Here is a 13074-nt window from a genome sequence, read left to right on the forward strand (position 1 = left end):
TGATCTAAATTACAATCAGTTCTTGAGGACACACAAATAATTGTCCAAAACAATTTTCAAACTCCATCAAGGCCAACTGGGGTAAGTCTAAATCCTGAAGGGTATCTGGTGTATGTTTTTTATTTGCATTAAATAATTGATTGAAAAATTATATCAATACCTATTGGCCTCCAAATATATATATAATAATATTTTAGTCTTGGCCACAATAGGAGAAATTAAGCACAACATCAATACACATTGTAACTTTAAACAAGACACATACGTATATATAAATACATCAACATGAAAAAGTGACATCGAGGGAGAAAAGAGGGATTTTTGAATCCACATGAGAAACATTTGGAAGCGGTGAGAACTTGATCTAACAAATACATTTCCACAATGAAAGAACCACAAGTCATCTATCCCTGTGTAATCTGGAACAAATTTGACCGGGAGAAAACATAAAGTGCACCAGCTTATAGGAGAAAAAGCTGGGGCTGTAAATAAACTTGGCACAGTCTGTATGAGCAGGTCACCAGATGTACAAGTCCGAGCTCACAATGTGCTTTCAATGTGTTTTCACCTCTGTAGCCTCAAATCTCTCTTCTAGGGCGAAGCAAACCGAGAGTATGAAAACAAGTCATCTTGAGTACAGTTCCTGCCATGCTCCTTGGAAAATAGAAATGAGTAATCCAGTGCGGTTGTGAGGGACTTGAAGCAACCACAGAGTAACCGAGTCACTTAAAATATCTTTTTTCTTCTTATACGTCACAAGCCAACACGTCGGTTTCTGTCAGAAACACAAACACATAGCTCTTCTATGAGCTCTGTTTATTTCATGATTTATTTTTTGCTGAGCCCTCAAGACTTTTAAAAGTTATTTCTAACTTTTTTTCCCGTAAAAGTTTCATGTGATGGAGGACATGGCATGTTATGGTGTTCAGGTTTTGTTACAAAGTCCATATTGCTTGTTTACCGCATAGTGTGGGCAGGCAACCCAAGGGGAAACTTTTTTCCGCCTTCAGTTGCTGTTAAAGGCAACTGGCAAAGTCAGGTCTATTTCTCAATGTTTTACCCAAGACTCACCCAATCTGGATGGGTCTATCTTGGATAAAACATTGAGCAATAGATCCCAGAATCCCATAAAAAGATCCAGCAAAGCTGGAATGGATCTGGTCCAGGACTGAAAGTATTTGCCATCTAATAGCAAATGATTCTTGATATCAATGATGTCACAATAATTTATCTGATTGTGCCTTTAAAGATTACTTTTGCTGGATCACCCATGATAGTATATCCTCTCCAGTCTTGGAGAGCTTCAATAAATCAGGCCCAAAGTGCAACAGTCTAGCACACAAAGAAAAGACACTTTTCCAGAGACATTCACAATGTGGGTTATGCAGAGATAATAGGCCTGATTTATTAAAGCTCTCCGAGACTGGAGAATATACACTTTCACTAGTAAAGCTGGAAAATCCAGCAAACTGGGAATAGATATCTTAAAAGTCATTTGCTATTTGTTAGCAAATGTTTTCAATCCTGGACCAGATCCCTTCCAGGTTTGATGGATCACCCAGCTTCACTGATGAAAGTGTATCCTCTGCATACCTATGGTTTGGGGGGAAAACAACCAACTGGTTTAGCTACAGAATCACCAGCACTGATTTACTTTTTAGATTTTGGGATTTGGTCACATGACATAAGAGAAGCAATACAACTAGTTGGAAGACTTCTATGTGGAATGCGCCCTGACTGCAGACCTGAATGAGGATCAGGAAGGTGAATAACACCCAACATGTGTCCCTAAGGGTCCTACTTTGAGTGATTGGTGATGTATCTCTGTTCAGGACCACAAGCCCAGCATACCATACAATAGGAATTAGCCCAGGGGGGAAATGCCATTTTGCCCTCTCAGTCAAGTCCTCTACGGTTAGGACTGGAAGCCAAATGTAGACAAGTCTTCCTGTTAAAATACACATATCATTTATCCAACATACTACCTATAGCTTATAATAGAGCGGGCCTTATTTAAAAAATCATAGGGAAAAAAATCAAGGGATAATCAGAGTTCTCTTTACTCCCTAAATCCTGACCTCTTTCTGTACTTTGCACAGGTGGACCAGAACCCTTTAGTGGTCTATGGTGCCTTTTCATCTCCTAACAAATTCTTTATAATAATTGATAGTTAACACTATATATCAGGCAAACAGCTGTATCCACCTTGGTTTGACATTTTTTTTAAACATAAAAATAAATTGGATTTATCATTATCCCATTATTTAGATCCAGATCCATGTGGTAGTGTTGGCAACAACACGAAAGAATGAGAACATGGTTAAATCAGCAAAAAGCAACTAATTAGTGATATTAGTCTGACCACTACTTCTGTCCCATCAAAAGCTAACACTGGAGATTAATCCCAGACAACAGAAACCCACTGACACATCTGTACTGTAATGTCTATAATGGATTTTTCTATTTAACACATCGCCATTATTTGCTGTAAAACACTTCCACAATACCATTAACTTGTTTGTTAGAGAACACAGATGGTTTAGCCATTACAGAACAGTGAGAACACAATAATTTGAGTTTCCCAGCGCCAAGAAAAAAATGTGTTTATTGAAATATTATAGTCATCAATATGCTACATTGTTTCATAATTTGATACTGCAATGTGCAGCTTTTGTAGCTATTAATTACACACAGAAATAAACCTTATGTGCACGTTTTTCCTCCCAAAATTTTTGTGGCTTTTAAAGCGTAACTGTGGCTTTATGTATTGGGTCCTGCTTTTTGGAGAAAGCAGATGACTGGTTGGATTGCCAGTTTAGTTAGAGAGTGACCAGGAGACCCAAAACCCCAGGGGGGGCTGTTTGTCCTTTTTTGGACCACAGCTTGCATGGTTGTGCTTGGCCCATCTCCTCCTCCTGCACCCTGCACCTTTCTATTGGCCAACAAGTCTGCCTGAAGTATTGAGGAGCCTGTTGAAAAAAACCAGTGCACTGGACCTTATTATCATTGGGGAATACTTTGAAATAAATTTAAAAACTCAACTTTTGCAGTGATATCAAGCAATCAAAATTCCAAGCCAGTCTCTCAATTTTTTTTTAACATGAGGGAACCCTGGAACCTCTGCAGAGATCCTCTTCTATGTTTACTATATCCACAGGTTACACTATATTAGTAAGGTGGTCATGTCGCCCTTACAGATAGCTAAAACAATCATTGGTTTCTATTAAACTGACCTGAGAGATCCAAACTGCCCCCAAGCAACCTCTGCAGGAACCCTGGTTGAGAAACACTGGTATAAACTAATTACAAGAATTACCAGCTATTATAACAAGGAGAAGGGAGTTCTTGATGTTTCACAATGCTACGTTTGCTTTTTAACATTGAACTCATGGTGAACCTATGCTGTGTCCATTCAATAGCTTTACTATACGGTAGGCCCCCAAAAACCAGTGTATAAAAGATAAAATTTATGCTCTTACTATTATTAATGCATAATCCACTTATAAAGTGGAAAATGTGACAACCAATACATTGAAATTCAATAGAACAAAAGAGAAGGGTCTCTGATGCGTTTCGCAGAAAAAACTTCCTCAGGGGAGGTGCAGATAGGTATTTCCTATCTGCAGGTTCCTGCAGATAGGAAATACAAAAGGTCATTGTATTTCCTGGTAGGAAGAAGTTTAATAGGAAGTATAGTGTATCGGTCAAAAAATCACCAGATGCTCTCTTATAAAAACTGTTGTTATCCTCAGTAAGGCCAAAAGAATGACATATAGGAGGTAAATCCTTCAGTCTGCAAAAGGCTGGAGTTTTGGGTTTTTTTCCCCCAAGGGCCATTTGTGTACCCCTTTTTGTACTACTTTAGGCACATCATGGCAACAGAGTTGGGAACTATGGACTATAAAAGAAAATGTAACTGGTCCTGAGTCCAATTCTGATTTCCTTACAAATGCACCACCTATGTTCTCATGTTCTATGCAGAATATTATGTCATGACAAATGACCAAAAAAATGGTAATACATATATTTAATTATTACACATAGTCCTACCTTGTTTTTAAAACATCATTGTCTTTCAGTGCACAGAGAAAGAAGCACACAAGTACTAAAATCATAGGTTTCTTTGCTAACTAACCTCATGTGATGACCATGCCATGGCGATCACATGACCCGGAACAGGGTTCTCGATTATAACCAGAGACCAGGAGCTGTCAGTCATAATGCAATCTCACAGCTGGAAGTGCACACTGCTATGTTCTCCAAGCTGAGAAAGGAAACATAGATTGATGTATTCCAAGTACAGGGCACTGTGTAAGGAATATTAATCTGCTGATTGCCATTAGGAAGTGGTGAAACCAGCATTTATTTTCGTATTCTTGCTTTTATCTAGCTTCACATCTGTTGTCCAAGTCCTTGGATGGGTCATAGGGACCAAAAAGTCTTGGCCAAGCCTTATATTAGTGTTCAGCAGAGGGCAGCCAGATTGTGTTTGCACATCTAACCGACTCCGTCCTCTCCATCAACAATACATTGTAAATCCCATTCCAGTGAAAGAATTACATTACACGGCCCGTACTATGGGGTGTTTGGACGTTTGCAATTAAAAGTTTGGCTACACTTGAGATGTAAAGACACAGCGGGAGCTAAGGGAGAGGTCAAAGTTTCCGAAAGGTCAAGTGTGTCTGTAATTGGTTTTGTAGGCTCTTAATAACATACAGAATGGGTTCCTTTAAATTGTGAATTTACAGAAGACCTCTATGAACAGAGATCCAGGGCTGGCTTGGGAGTATTGAGTTATAGACGCTCTCAGGGGTAATGTATAGAGAACACAGAGCCCTGTATACATTGTGCAAGAGAAAAATCACACTTTGTAAAAAGATACAGAGCTTGTAACGCATTCACCGAACAAGACTCTCATTTTCACCAGCGGTGTCACAAAATAGTATAGAAAGAACCCAAAAAAATACTCAGCAAGGTAATGTATCCCTTTACAAGCTGTAATGTCATTTCCAAACTCAACAGTTTTGATTGCCCTAAAGATGAGATGTCACATACCAGCTGAAAGAAGAGATCAGGCTAGCAGTGGGTGTGGCTATTCTGTATAGCACGAGGTAAAGGAGCTTATCCTGAGCCCCTGACCATGATTAATCAAGGTGCAATTTTATTTTAGGCAAAAAAGGGTCACTTTTTGTAAACAAATAGCTGTAATAGAAAAAAGTTAATATAACATAATATTGTAATTTGTATGTAAAAGAATTATATGCAATATAAAAGTTAATGTAACTCTTTCCAGTGGTCACTGTGTTGATGTTCCATTTCTATGCTTCAGCTGGCCACTACAAGTTTTAAACCGGCCATATGCTCATACATAATTTTTCCCCTTGGCAGTGAGTGGTTTCTCCCATTAGCTCATACAGCACTATGACATACAAGGCGGTGGGAGAAACCAATGTGTGCAAAGAGGGGAAATGTTATTGAGACATCGAACTGCATCAAATTTACTTGCAGTTGCTGACATCAAGAAAAGGGATGGTGGGAAGGTAAGTATATCACCTCTTTTAAAATCATAAGTTGTAGCTGTTCTCACAAGGACTGTAAGTGATAAATATGAACCCTACATATTTTATACTTTATATTTCAAAGGACAATAAGAAATGGAAACCTCCTCTGATCAAAGTTCAAACATATAAAAGGGCGGATATAGGAAGGTGCAAAGTGTGCCACTACATGAGGGGCCCGGTCCCTCCCCAGCTAACAGGGGCCCCAAGTCAGTTCGTGGCAGGGGGGGCAAGTCAGTTCTCCATTGTTGGCTACATTTCCCACTGATCCTGTACATCCCCAATGCAACGGATTGACTTACATGCTATCCCCATAAATACTTTGGATTTTCTCCCCTTCTAATTCATACTGGAACAAATACATTGTTTTATGTTTCTGAGTTGGAGGCAAGACCAGAGCTGTGCCATGTGGAAGGGGGGTAACTTCTATTGTTCCAAGTTTGCTCCAAACAGAACTTACAGTTTACACACCTCAGTCCTGCAGGGGAACAGAGCAATGGTAAAGGAAAGGAAAGTATCAGCAGTTGGAGGGTTGGATGCATTATCTACCCCAATGTTTTTTAACCAGGGTTCCATGGAACTCAAATTTCCCCAGAGTTCCTTGGGCAATGAGCAATTTGTTCCTCTCAGGTCAGTTTAGGTGACACCAATGATCCTTTTGGCTATCTGTAAGGGGGACATTCTTCCCACTGGCCAGCAATATAAGAACCATTCTTCCTATTGACCACCAGGCTATTGTACAATGAATTGGGCATATCATAAATATTGGCAGGGGTTTTCTGAGAACTGACGAATATTTGAAGGGTCCCCATGTTAAAAAAGTTGAGAAAAGCTGATCTAACCTAATCATATCTAATGTGAAAATAAAATATATACCAATATAACACCTGAAATCCCAATCAGCTGCAATGCAGATGAAAAGTTTTCACTAAAGCGTTGGTGCAGCTAATGAATTGAGAGGTGCAGGCCGCGTAGAATTTACAAAGCCCGGCATCTGTAACAAGTTAAGTTTTCCAACCCCTACAGTGAGCTTCTTGTTGCAGAGCGCACGGCAGGCCAGCAAGAAGGGAAAGTTGAACTTTTCTCCCCTGCGACTGATCCGCATGTTTTCTTAATAAACCAGCTCGGGATGTGACCTTCCTGTGTTGCTCCTCTGGCACGGAGTCTAAGTGCCCTATCTCCTTTCATACACATCTTGTGAGAATCCAGAGGTGGCTGAAGGCATAAAGTGTATGCTACATGGTGGCCACTTAATGAGGAACCAACACCGAACCATTATGCAATGGCCGAGCCGGGGTGGATCATGGAAGAAAGGGTGCAGCCATTGCCTAGAGAAGCCCATTGGTTTTCATCTTCTCCAAGGGCTTGCTATAAGAAAAAGGTTCTGCACGGATTCTATCTTCCTTACCCCCAACCTTCCTGGCATAAAATAAAATATTATCCACTACCTGTTACCTAACCGAAAAAATAATTTCATTTGAGTTTTTCCATTTTTTCCTTTCCATTTAAATCTATAGCTTATACAGTATTTTTTTTTAAAGAAACCCCAAAAATCCTGTTTGCATCAACCACAGCAGTAATAGAATTCAAGGCAGAATATAGAGTCCTCGAAGTCTAAGAGGATTCGGAATATGCAGAGATTCCTATTACACGAACGGGAATGGTCATGTGACTAATATTAAGGAAGAGCTTGAAATATTTTGTGAATCCAATGGACAATATTAATCGCCAAAGCAAGTTAGGACAACTTGGGGGCATGGTTTGTTTAAAGCCCATGCCATGTCTTGAGTTCACCAGCAGGAGATTTTTTGCTCATAAAATTGTAGTTATTTGTTAGTTATTTGTAAAGGCTTATGAAGGGTCAAGTGAAAAACTTTATGTGTTGAAGGTAACTGTGGCAGACAATTCAGGTGGTGATGGGGGTGGGGAGGGGGATGATCCTCTTGGCCCTTTGGACTACCTGTGCTCCTAACTGCAGGACATTTGTGTTATGTGGACAAAGGTGGCACCCAGACGGCTCTGAACTGCTTCATCAGTATGTTGACAAACAGTGGACCCATTGTCCGAGGATGATTTTAGAAAAAACAGGGCATTGGGGGCCCAAAATGCATAACATTCCAGCTCATTGCACCTTCTGCCATTCTGTTGCTTATCTGGAGAAGGTACGTGCCCCCAATAAACCAGCCCTGCCACTGCCATCCAGAGACTGGGTGGTGGTGGGGCTCCAGGTTGCAGTACAGGGTCCAGAGGTGGACTGTCCAAGGGCCAGGATAGGGAAGTTTATATTTACAGTTTAAGTATTGCCCCAGAAATGCTAAAAGACACAATACAAAAGTGAAATCACTCGTTAGGGTTTTGCATGTCTTGGTCTGTGCTTAATGTATTCTGTATGAACAATTACACATCAATGTCATATAAAAAATCAGAGTAACCTCACCGTCTGTACCAATGGTTAATAATCCTACAAGGTGGCCCTTGACATCACCAAGGGGCCCCACCTAAATTACTGTGCATGCAATGCTAGAGAAGACTGTCAGAGACATCAGACATAATACAAGTGATGATCAGAGTCTGTGGATATGCTACAGGTGTGATTATAAAAACAAAGAGGACCTGTTTGCTGCAGATAATGAGATTCTTACTGCTTGGTTCCATTACTGAGATTGGTTGAATTACAGCCCCATATTCCCATTTCTGAATGCTGGACTTTAGGAGCCACCAACAGGTAACAAAGAACCACATCTGCCCCTACAACCACAGGGTGGGCACCAGTTGCCAATACAATTCACCAAAAGGTACACATGCAAAATATATTTCAAGAATAATGAAGAAAATGAAAATATGAAGCTGGGCTTTCTGTAAAATATATGACAAATGCAACAGTTTTATAGAAAATTAATTGTTATCAGTTTTATATACAAAGCAAATTCATGTTTTTGATGTACTGTTTAATAATTTATTACATCAACGATCATTTAAATACATCTGGTTGTATAATCCCCAATGTAATTTGTAATTTTAATGCAAAGAATGTACATCAGTCAAACATAAAGGTTCATAGCAGCCAACCAGACCCTGGCTTTCAATCATCCAAAGAAACTTAAAACATGCAAGCTGGCATCAGATTGGCCACTGTGCCAATTATGTTTTCTAGATGATTTAATGTATTACATGCATCATGACTTGGACAGGTTGAATAGACAATGACCCCATCGGTAAATGGAAATTCTCATCCAGTATTTGATATTGTATATCTGTATATACTTGTTCCCTCCAGTCCATTAAATCTTCCAATAACACCCGGTAAATAACGTAACGTGAGACTCAAGACATATTCACCGTCCTGTCTGCCTACATTACAAATCTGCTCTACGTTGGTTTTCCATTTCTCCCTTCTCTTCTGTTTTACCCATCACCATTCATCTCAATCACACAGCTCACGTTTAATAAAAAAAGTGAAAACCTCTAATCCCATCCAAACGCTACCACCAAGAGCCGTTCACACATGTCACGTGTAACTTCCTGCGCTGGGCGTCTGATTGAACCCAGTGACTGCCTAAAACCTGTCAAGAGGTCCCGTTAGAACCTGACGACCCTGAACCCCGGGGATCTGTCGTTTTCCAGGCCGTCATTTGTCACCCAAACGCCAAACAGTCGCCAACTTCCCGGTGAATATCAAGTTACTAAATGATTTCACGTCTTTGGGGGGGGGACCTTAGCCTCCAACTGTCCGGGTGGGGGTACCTCAGCCTCCAACTGTCTAAAAAGCCCACCGAGTTCACACGCTGGGTTCCGGTACACAATCACCGAAAGCTTTAGAAGTTTTCTAGGCTGCTTGACAGATTCTTGACGGCAGTAAAAACTTCTTTCAAACATGTGTCTCAAATAAGAGTTTCGCCGGTGAGGATTTTGTTTTTTCATACTGAGTGTCAGGGTTTTATTGGAGACAAAGTCGCTAAACCTAAAAGTAAAAAATGGAACGGCAGTCCCAAGATAAAAGTTTGAAAAAGTTTGGACTTACCAAGCGTGTGGAATAAGGGAGTTTTTAGATCCGTGGATGGGGACTTTTTGCAGAAGCAGCGGTGGAAGGAGGAGGAGGAGGCTGGATACAGGCTGGCTGAATTGGATGCTTTGCTGGCTGGAGGAGCAGCCAGTCTAAATATGTATGTGTAATATCTCCCTGCAAGCGAGTGAGCGAGCGCGCTGTGTGGATGGAGAGCTGTGCACTGACTCAGTCACTGGCAATCATCACAGTCCAAGCTGCAGGACCTGAATGGGTTTCTTTCTTTCTCCAATCATGGCTTAGGGAGGCTCAAATCCTTCCCCGCCACGGTTGCTGCTGCTTCTTCTTCTGCCTTCACAACTGCAGCATCATTCCTTCACCGACCACCAGACACCAAGCTACAAAACAAACCAAAAGGCATGCCAAGGATGCGTAAGCCATGGACGTGTAAAGTCACAGCAGCAAGTCAGAAAAAGAAAAACATAAAAACAAAAACAGCATGGTAAAAAAAAATAAAAATAAACAAAATGGTGAAATGAAAATAAAAAATAGAAATAAAAAGTTCAAGGAATTCTCTTTAATTATAATCATCATAAAGTGAAGATGATCAACAAAATGTAACTTTTTATAAAGTTTACCTGCCAAAGATTTGTTATTGATGTTATCCGGTCCTGCGTGACCTTTCTGGCAGGGATGGAGACTGGATTTTTTCCTGCGGCAGTTTAGTTACACTCACAGGTCTTGTCCTTCCCCAAGTCTGTCCTCACTCCAGCACATGCTCTGAGCATGCTCAGCAGATTAGCATGAACCTATTAGTCTGCTGCGTTTCCTTCACTGTCCAATCACAGACTGGGGGTGGAGACAGAAGTGCAGTAACTTTCCTAACTGCAGGAGAGAAAAACTGGCTGTGCTCTGGGGCAGGAGACTCTGAATCTCAGGATTGGATAGGCAGGAATACAAATCCTTTGGCAGGTATACCAGACCCCTTATATGTATTGTATCTGTGTGTTTGTATATCGAATTCACAAAAGGTAAAAAGTATGTGAACCTTCAGAAGAGGCAATTTAGGGTCATACATACCAATTAAATTATTGATTGAGTTCACCCAGCAATGTGCACAGGAAAATAATGTGTGTCCCTTGATGCCGGTAGGGAGATGATGGTGGCACCTTGTGTAAGATCTAATCTGTTATAGTCAGGGCACAGTGATGGTGATCCTCTCTTCGTCCCATATGGCAGTCCTGGCATTCTATTGGCAAAGCACCAACACTGTCACATGGGAGGAATGGGAGTGGTCACAGTCTGTAGAAGTATTATTGGGGATGCAGTGCTGAAATTAGGAGAAGGTGAGTATGTGCTGCTGCAGAAGTCAGCATTAAAGTGGACCTGTTGCTTTACATGTATGAAAAAATATAAATACAAAAAACATATAGGCCACCGGAATGAATGGACCTGGAGCAGTATTGTGGAATAAGTTGTACACAACACAATTTAATGTACTTAAAGGGGTTCCAATTCCGTGCTAACTAGCAGTTTTGAAGGCTGGCCCGATAGATGACAGTCACAGGACCTGATTGGTCAAATATCGCTTTCTTCTTGAATAGAACCTGTCACTGAGACATTTTAAAAGCTAACCTGGTTCTAAAGCATACAGCTTGCCTGAGGATGCAGCTCAGCTTGGTTATCTAGGTCCCTCTGTCCTGACAAACTCCAAATTTTAGAATTTTTGGAAGCAGTCCATAATACAAGAGTAAGTTATGTGCTTTATCTGAAGTTTCTTTGCACCGATATTGGATCATTGAGAAGAACAACTCCCAGCATTGGTGGACAGTGGAAGGTATGCCCTAGCACATTGCTATTCAGTGTGACAAACGTAACTTAAATAAATGATAAAAGAAACCCTTACATTGATGATCAGTGGTAATAGGAACCCTTACATTGGTGGTCAGTGGTAATAGGGACCCTTACATTTGTGGTCAGCTGTAAAAAGAATCCTTATATTAATGGTCAGTGGTAAAAGGGGCCCTTACGTTGGTGATCAGTAAAACAAATGAATATTATAAGAGTGATAAGTGGAAATAATATTCTAATATGTTGATGATTAGTGGTTACATTAGTGTTAGGTAGGAAAAATCCCCTTTTCATTGGTGGTCATTAGGAAGAATTCCTTTTACATTGCTAATTAATAAAAAAAAACACCCTGTTGCAATAGGAATTAATGGGACAAATACCTCAAGGGGGATTTCCCCTTGTTTCTTGCTTGTCTTTGATTTCCCTTTTCGGACCTCGCTTGTTGTCTGACCTGCTCCTGCTCATCACTCCCTACCTTATTTGACAGCTGCTGTACTTGTCAACCCAAGATATCCATTAAACTATGCTACTTCATTAGCACTAATGCTTTTCTGGTGCCCTTGTTTCTATTTTACCATCGTCAGGATCTCCTAGGATCTCCTCTCCTTGTTGAGGCAAGAAAGATTACCCTCTTCATCTTGGACATCCATATTCCATAATCTTGGACATCCCATGGGGTGATATTAGGTGTCATTGTAAACTGGAAAACCAATCATTTATTGCTAACTCCTCAAGGAACCTCTAGCACCCTCCAGACGAACTCTGGATGAGAAAGGCTGACCCAATGAGTGATCTTAGGTGTCACTGTCAGGTGGAAAACCGCCAGATAAACTCTGAATTTCTCTGCTAATTACTCAAGCAACCTCCAGAGGAACTTTGGATGTGAGAGACACTCCAATAGATTCACTTTAGGTAAGATTTTTTTATGTTTTGGAAACATGAAACTGGAATATGAAAATGGACACTATAATGTACTGACCTCTGTCTTCTCTTTTTGGTCTTTAGACATTTTGTCAATAATCCAGTTTATAATAAGTTCAAACATTACCTTGAGAACAAATAGGCTAGACTTTATAGTACTTTTTTATACTTTACTGTTAATACTTTCATATTCTATCAATTATTTAGAATTGAATGGGGTGCAATGTTAACTTACATCCACAGGTGGCACTGTAGGTAAAATCATAAATGACAACTCCAATACTCATATCAAATCAATTGCTTCTGAAGTTCTCTGTGCAAGAGGTTCTCCTCTATATATATGTCATATTGGTTAGTTAGGCCTAGAACAACTTACTAAGAGTTTGAAGATAAGAAGATAAGACAAAATATGATAATGGTTGTAAGGAAAAAAAAATATGCTTATCCAACCTATATATTTTCATACAACCAATGAAACATTGAATACATTTTTTAAAGATACAGTAATTAAAAAACAAAATAATAAAGATCAGTTTTTCAAAAGTGAAGAAAAAGTACTTTCACACATGCATTACTAGGTTTAGAAAAAATGTATCAGTAGCATTTTCTCCAGCTCTGCACACCACAATGCACAATGCTATGGTGCACTATAATACATTGCATTTGTGTATGGGCTGCCAGAACAAATAACAATGCAATACATGTTGTAATAACATTATATATTGTGCATTCACCTAATGC

The 13074-nt window shown here is 40.0% G+C and overlaps 1 protein-coding gene across 1 annotated transcript in view; it reads right to left on the reverse strand.

The window, feature by feature from the left end:
* The window catches only part of ERG (ETS transcription factor ERG), a 150144-nt gene extending 140434 nt beyond the window's left edge, over positions 1-9710 (reverse strand). Inside the window, exon 1 of the mRNA XM_072398301.1 lies at positions 9580-9710. The gene's annotated coding sequence lies outside the window, so the exon portion shown is untranslated. The remainder of the gene's footprint in view (positions 1-9579) is intronic.
* Positions 9711-13074: the final 3364 nt, after the last annotated feature.

The sequence above is a fragment of the Pyxicephalus adspersus genome, chromosome 1 (genome assembly GCF_032062135.1).
Source record: "Pyxicephalus adspersus chromosome 1, UCB_Pads_2.0, whole genome shotgun sequence".
Taxonomy (NCBI): domain Eukaryota; kingdom Metazoa; phylum Chordata; class Amphibia; order Anura; family Pyxicephalidae; genus Pyxicephalus; species Pyxicephalus adspersus.